We start from the raw sequence: 8,162 nt of genomic DNA, 5'->3' as shown, positions 1-8,162 counted from the left end.
GGGAAAACCCAAAAGAAAATAGAAATCACATAGTACATTAAAAACAATAACCACAAAGTAAAACCTATGTTTCCATGTCTAGGTGTTCATTTTGCTCAACAAGATCTTATATTGTCCTATATATATAGCTTTTGAGGCTGGAAACTGTTTCTTTGTGTTTTGTTTATTTTATTTAGAAGGATTTTTTCCAAGTCTTTCCATTTCTTTATGAATTGGAAGCGTGTAATTCCTCTATCTATCTATCTATCTATCTATCTATCTACCAAACCACATTTTGTCAATTCGTTCATCTACTGAGTGGTGTATTGGTTTATAACATGATTGCGTGTAAGTATCTCTTAAGGTCATTCAAAAATGACAGATGCCACCTCTCCAGACATACTAAAATCATGAATTCTACGTAAGGAAGGATTTTTTTTGGTGGTACAAGTGTTGAGAAATATGGATGAGTGTAATGTATATCTTCAACTGAATTAGGCAGGATGGTAGTGACAAAATATCCCCTTGAGAACGATATAGGAGCCTGTCAGAAGTATGAAGAAATTCAGATAATTTTGAAGAATTTAGAAATGCAAGCTCAAGTATGTCTATTTAATTAAAAGTTATGTAAGTGGAAGAGCAAAAGATGGGGAAGAGAAGAAAATAACTGACAGCAGATCATTAACCTAAGTTAGAGTATAGAAAGACATAATCTAGAATTTGGAGGAAGATGGCAGAGGAGAAGTTGGAGGCTAAACAATCTTTCTCATAGACAGCAGGTTTAGTGTTCCAGTGAACATTTCTAGGCTAGAGAATCACACCCAGTGTGCCAGCACAGTACAGAGAGTTATGCCAGAGAGGGAAAATCCAGGCAAGGAGACAGATCTGAGCAGCACAGGCGGGAGCCGCCATACCTACAGAGTCCAAGACAAAGATGCCAGACAGCACACAGATTCTACTTAACACCAGCAAGAACTGACAAGGAGCAGATATCTTCATCCTGCAGATCGCAGACCAGAGATGGCCCAGGAAACAAGACTCTGGCGTGAGAAGAGCCCTGATATACTCACTCCTTCTCAGGTTCAGAAGAGGGAAGGACACCCTTCCCCCACCACCAGAGATCTCCACCTTTGATACTGACAAAGGCACAGCTGAGAAGCTAGCTCCAACTAAGGCCTTGGAAGCCTTGGAAGTAGATCACAGTAACCTGACCAGAGGAGCCAGGCTCAACTCCACCCACGGCAAAGTCACCCATCCCAGGCAGAGGAACTCTGCCCGTGGAGGAGTGGCTTTCCTCACTGGGTAAATAGAGCTAGAGGCTCCCCCTTCCGAAAGTAGCCTAGACAATCAATTGAAATTCAATGAACATAAACACTGAGAATGGTTCCAGGCTGGGCTCTGTGAGTGTCTCAGAAACTAGCCCCTCAGGGAAAAGCTACTGTTTGCTGATAATCCTCAACCATACCTAGAACCTAGCCTCATCATACTATCTCCAAACTAGAGGAAACACCCATCTCTCTTTTTTTGGAATACTCAAAGCAGATCCACATCCCACTGGACTAGCCTGGGAGGAGGATAACAAAATCCTGGGTTAGGCAGAGCATTTTTCTGCCTGCTCAAACAAACTGACTTAAGAAACCAGTCAAGCCACAGGAAAATCAAATACCACAAGCAGACCAGAGATTCCACCAAGAGACTCTTTACGGACACACGGGAGATTCAGGACCTTCCTATTCCCCCCACCCCAATAAAAATCAAGGAACTCTTATTGTACCTTTTTATTAATTTATATTTTCACATTATTTCTATTAATCATTTTTCATCATATAATTTTATTTTAGGTGTATATGTGTGTGTGCTTTGTTTCTAAATCTATTCTGAGCATATAGTGCCCCCGTTTATTTTGATTTTTTTCATGTATTTTCTCTTTATTTTTCACATGACTTAATTGCTGGTCTGCTCATCCCCAGATATATACCCTTCCTCGATTATTAGACTTTATCTCCCATTGTGTACACAATTAACCCAGATATTTATTACTCCATTCACAACCTCTTAGGCTTAAATTCTTTAATAGTAGAATTATCTCTTTTTACTTATGTAATTTTCAAGTAACTAATTTTAAGAACTTTTATTTTATAGTTTTTTTATGTCTCCCTTCTATTCCTCCCCTTTTGTCTTCCTATCCTTTTCTTCTCTCAATATCAATTCATTAAATTTAAATAATTTTAAATGTTTCACTTTTTAAATTTAAGTTTTTCTTTTTCCATTTTTTTAATGTCTCTTCTATGAGAACGTTCACTACCAAACTCATTCTGTGAATCAATCAAAACCCTCATCCCAAAACCAGGCAGGGACTCATCAAAGAAAGAGAACTATAGACCCATTTCTTTCATGAACACTGATGCAAAACTTCTCAAAATTTTTTTGGTCTATCAACTTCAACAATTTATCCAAAAAATCATACACCATGATCAAACAGAATTCATTGCAGGGATGCAAAGCTGGTCCAATATATGCAAATCAATTAGTATAATTCATCACATCAACAAGAGCAAGGATAAGAACTACATGGTTATCTCAATAGATAGAGACAAAGCATTTGACAAGATCCAATGCCCCTTTAGGATGAAGGTTCTGGAAAAATTAGGTATCCATGGAATATTCCTCAATACAATAAAGGTTGTATAGGACAAACCGACAGCCAGCATTATACTTAATGGTGAAAAACTAAAGCCATTTCTTCTTAAATCTGGAATGAGACAAGGATGTCCACTCTCTCCACTTCTCTTCTATCTAGTATTGGAATGCCTAGCTATAGCTATAAGACAAGATGAAAACATAAAAGTGATCCAAATAGTGAAAAAAGTAAAACTCTCCTTTGCAGATGACATGATACAGTATTTAAAGAATCCCATGGATTCCACTCCCAAATTACTCAAGGTGATTCAAAAGTTTGGCAAAGTAACAGGGTATAAAATTAACCCCCCAAAATCAATGGCTTTGCTCTATGCCAACAATGAGAAAAGTGTGGTTGAAATTAAGAAAGCAACTCCATTCATAATAGACCAACAAAAAATAAAATACCTAGGAATTAACTTAACCAAAGAAGTGAAGGACCTCTATTATGAAAACTTTAAAACCCTGAAAATGAAATCAAAATAGAACATAGATAGTGGCAAAAACTCCCATGATCCTGGATTGGAAAGATCAACATCATGAAAATGGCAATACTTTCCAAGGGTATCTGCAAATTCAATGTGATATTTATCAATATTCCAACCTCATTCTTCAAGGAAATAGAAGAGGAAATCCAAAAATTCATAGGGAACAATAAAAGACTCTGAATAGCAAAAATGATCCTTAACAGAAAGAACAGTGTTGGCGGAATATCAATACCAAATTTCAAACTCTACTATAAAGCCACAGTAATCAAAACAGCTTGGTACTGGCACAAAAACAGACTTCAGGACATTGGAATAGATTTTAAAACCCAGAAATGAACCTACAGACCTATAGCCATCTAATCTTTAATAACGGAGCTAAAAAAGTAGAATGGAAGAAAGACAACCTGTTCAGTAAATGGTGCTGACAAGATTGGTTAACTACTTGTAGAAAATTAAAGCTAGATGCTTATATATCACCCTGCACCAGAATGAACTCCAAATAGATCAAAGACCTCAGAGTCAAAGCAGACATTCTGAAATCATTTCCGGATGGAATAGGAGAAACCCAAGGTCTCCTTGGCACAGGCCAAAATTTTCTTAATAGAGACCCAGACACACAACAAATGAAAGAAAGGTTGGACAAATGAGATTGCATAAAATTGCAGAGCTTCTGCATGACAAAGTACATAGCTAGCAAGATGAATAGAAAACCCACGGATTGGGAGAAGATCTTCAATAGCCATACAATGGACAAGAATCTCATATCTAAAATATACCTGGAACTCAAAACAGTAAATCTCCCAATAACAAAGCCAAAAAGAAACAACTGCCCAATAAATAAGCGGGCTAAAATCTTAAAGAGAAATTTCTCTGAAGAGTAAAGAAGGATGGCCAACAGACACGTGAAGAAATGCTCAACCTCTCTAGCCATAAAAGAAATGCAAATCAAAACAACACTGAGATATCACCTCACCCCAGATAGAAAGGCTGTAATCAAGCACTCTAATAACAGATGCTGGAGGGGATGTGGGCATAAGGGAACTTTACTACATTGTTAATGGGTATGTAAACTTGTTCAAACACTTTTGAAAGCAGTATGGAGTTTCCTCAAAAACTTCACATGGAGTTCCCCTATGATCCAGCAATCCCACTTTGGGGCATTTACCCAAATGATCACAAACAAGGCCACACTAAAGCTACCAGGACAACTATGTTTATTGCTGCATTATTTACCATAGTTAAGATATGGAATCAACCCAGATGCCCCTCAGTAAATGAATGGATCAAGAAAATGTGGTATATATACACAATGGAATTCTATGCCTCCATCAGAAAGAATGACATTGCCCCATTTGTTAGGAAATGGAAAGACTTGGAAAAAATTATATTAAATGAAATAAGCCAGGGCCAAATAAACATAGGTCCTATGGTTTCCCTTATTTACAATATCTAGTATATGTCTGAGTCAAGCAGAAAATGTCAGATTAGTTGATCTTAAGGACATGAACCTCAAGATAAGTATTCAAATGTTTGTTTTCTTTCATGCGATTGTTTCTAACATATTTATAAGATTATTTATTTGTTGCTTTGTATGTCCATTCCCCACGGTATAACTCCTGATTTCACTGTATTTGATGTTGGTATAATTTGTGGAGAGGAAGGACAAAAACAAATCATTTAACTAGGGATACAGGTGGACCCATTGTAACAATGAACTGTACAAGTCGTTATGTCAAAAAACGAACTTTACAATTTTGGTCGGGGAGATGGGCGAGGACTGAGTATGGGGGATGTGGGATGAGAAGGAATGGGAATTGGAAACAAAGGAGGTAGCTACAATGCTTGATAAGAAATATACTCATTATCTTGCCCATGTAATTTAACCCCTCTGTACAGTATATTCACAATAAAAAAACAAAAACTAGAAAAAAATGAAATATACTCATTATGTTTTCCATGCAATTGTAACCTCTCTCTGTTTTATTTTCACAATATAAAAGATATACTCTATAACTTTCTAGTTAAAAAGAGACCAATATCCTACCTCCCGCTTAATTTAGATTCATGCAAGATATTTATTTGGCTTTTTCCCACTACAGTGCTCCAAAATAAGTGAAAATTTATAAGAACATTTATGTGATTGTCATTACTTCAACCTGACCCCTAACTGTGATGAGTCTTCTTTTTCTCACTTTGATCTTTAAAAATACTCCCTAAAATGATGATGTTGGTGTTGATTAGAGAGTCAGAGTTAGGGGATTCTACTTATATGATTGTCCTTGAATGGTTTAAAGCAGTTTTTTCCCGAGTTCTTCAAATACATCGTCTGACTGTACTTTGAACACACCCTCACACCTGAAATTGTCCTTCAGCATTTCCTTGGCATATTCTACTTTGTGCCTTTGTCTTTTTTTTTTTTTTTTTTGCACGTTCCTTTTGAGTTCACAGTTACTCTATTCCCATTTCATCTGTACAAAGTGCTAAGAACATTGTTCAACTACCACTTCTTTTTTGCCCTCACCCAGTCTATGTATGAGGGTACTTTCTCCATATTAAGCAATAGGGTAGTGCTCAGTATCTGAAGGGGAAAGTTCCACAGTTTAACCCTATGCTCACATTACAGGATGTAGAATTTAAAGAATTTTGAAATAAGCAGTTATACTAGAATTGAAAGGCTCCTTAGGGACATTTTCTTGGAAATCATTAATTTACCCAGGAGAAATATAAATATCCACAAAATTTGGAGGTAATTAGTAAGTATCTGAATTAACACTAGATCCTAGATGTAATGTTATTACAAGTCACCATTGTATTATTTTACATTAGAATCCTTCCCTTCTTGCCAATGTGTATGAGAAAATGAAAGAAAGTCATTAAAGCAAAATGCCTTATCTTTTAGGAATTTAATATTAGTAGTGAGGATAATGGTTGAACTCTTCCATTCAATAAAAGCTTGAAGTTTATAAAAGCACTTCCTACATATAACAATTTGTGGCAGCATGGAGATATCCCTAACAAGAAATAGATTTAAATAGAGTATTTGGCAGTTATGATTATTCCATTGCTAAAGATGAATCAATTTGAGGAGACTTCAGTACCATCAGTGAAGCTGTATGTTCAACCTAATATTTGGTGTTACTTGTCCTACATTTATAATGGATAGACTGATAAGATACCCAAACATATCTACATATATGTCAATAAAATCCCAAACTGATGTGGATACATGGGTAACTCATTGGAACTGTAGGACAAATTAGACTTGTCTGTGCTGTAGTTCAATCTACAATCTCATGGCTAAGCAAAGGTTTCAAAAGTATTCACAAAATACCTCTAAATAAAGTTCATGACAGTTCGATCTTTATAATTCTTCTAAGGTCAGGATAAAAGTATTTGTTCCCAACATTTAAAATCAGCAGGATCTGTTGAATTCATGGATCTAGAATTGTATGGCTTCACATTCATATATCAAAATTTTATCAATATGACATATTTCTATCATTTTACAAAAATACTGTTCTTATTGAACTTGTGTATATCCTTTTAGTTTTCAAATCCAAATAGCATATTTCTTACAATATCTCTGTAACAGTTTTGTCCTTTTCTCCCTGCAATTTTTTTCCTTTCTTTACTTCTGTAAATCTGTGTTTATTACGTTCTTGTTTCCTTATTTATCTCATTCTTCTAATCTTGTCCTCACTGGTGCTCACATTGCTCACAGTTTGTTAGAACTTTCCATTTCGTCTTCCCTTTAAAAATGCCCCCCGATTTTACTATTCTTTTTCATATTCCTGGTCATAGGTATTTTTATTATATCTGAAGAGACCTATCTTTGCATCTTTTTAATATAAAATTTAGAACTGTCAGAGACTTTTTCCCCTAAATCTATCATTTCTACCTGTAGTCCTTATCGCCAAGAATATCACTAATACACTTGCCTGGCCAGAGACATAGAACACTTCAGATTTCTTCTTAACCTTTTACTCCTGCCCATTAGTTAAGATGAATGATCAACATTTTCTCAGTTTCTGTCACTAATATGATTTCTATGTACTCCTTTTTTGTGTCCCTGACACCAGCCTGTTTCAAGTAATCATTAATGATCACCTAGATTTAAGCAACTTTTCCAAAGTATTTTTCCCCATAGTCTTTTCATATTGGTCGTCTCCATCACCAAATTACTGGTTTTTGTAAGCACACAGAGTGAAGAGCTCAGACACAAATTATAGTAGCAATATTTACTCATTACATTGACTGTTGGCCTCTCATTTCTCATCTGTAAATGGATGTACTCTACATATTGAAGAATATATTTGTTGACTGCTAGAGAAAGAAAAAAGTAAAGTGAAGAGTCTTTACATTTTCCACCTTAGCTTACAAATAAAGAAAGAGTCAAATTCAGTTTGTTGGTATAAAGTCACAAAATGTTTCATGCATGTACAGAGTACTGCTATGATTGTGTGGCAGGGAAATGTGATCAGAGACAACTTGGAACATGCTGTTGTTCTTCTCAGAAGCAAGAGTCTATTTCAAAAACCCCTGAAACTGACCAGCTCCATTCTTTCCAGGTTAACTACCTGGGGAAAACTGGACATTTCTGGGAAACTTACCTGGATGTAGTGAAGGCCAATCCTTTAAGATGAGCAATAAGTACTAATCATAGCCAGGGGAAATGTCTGGTGGTATTTCATGAGACCACTATTGGAGATGTTACTGGCCAACTGGAGTAGAATCTGTGCTTTGGTTCCATTGGCCAACCCACACCTGAACATTCTCAAACACCATAAATTAAGTGAGGAGAGACTTCTTAGTTATCAGGTCATTCAAACTTCATATTTATAACTATGCTACTTAGGGGCGCCTGAAAATTTTCCAAAGAGTTTAAAGCTAGAAACAAGAAACAAGAACTCAAATTAGTTTTATTCTTTTTTATTCTTTTATTAGTTTTATTATTAGTTTTATTCTCTACAATCTATGATCTCCATAAATAAATTATTCCAATATGTGCTTTTATTT

The sequence above is a fragment of the Dipodomys spectabilis genome, unplaced genomic scaffold, assembly GCF_019054845.1.
Source record: "Dipodomys spectabilis isolate Male_0828 unplaced genomic scaffold, ASM1905484v1 ptg000116l, whole genome shotgun sequence".
Taxonomy (NCBI): Eukaryota; Metazoa; Chordata; class Mammalia; order Rodentia; family Heteromyidae; genus Dipodomys; species Dipodomys spectabilis.
This window is presented reverse-complemented; position numbering follows the sequence as displayed.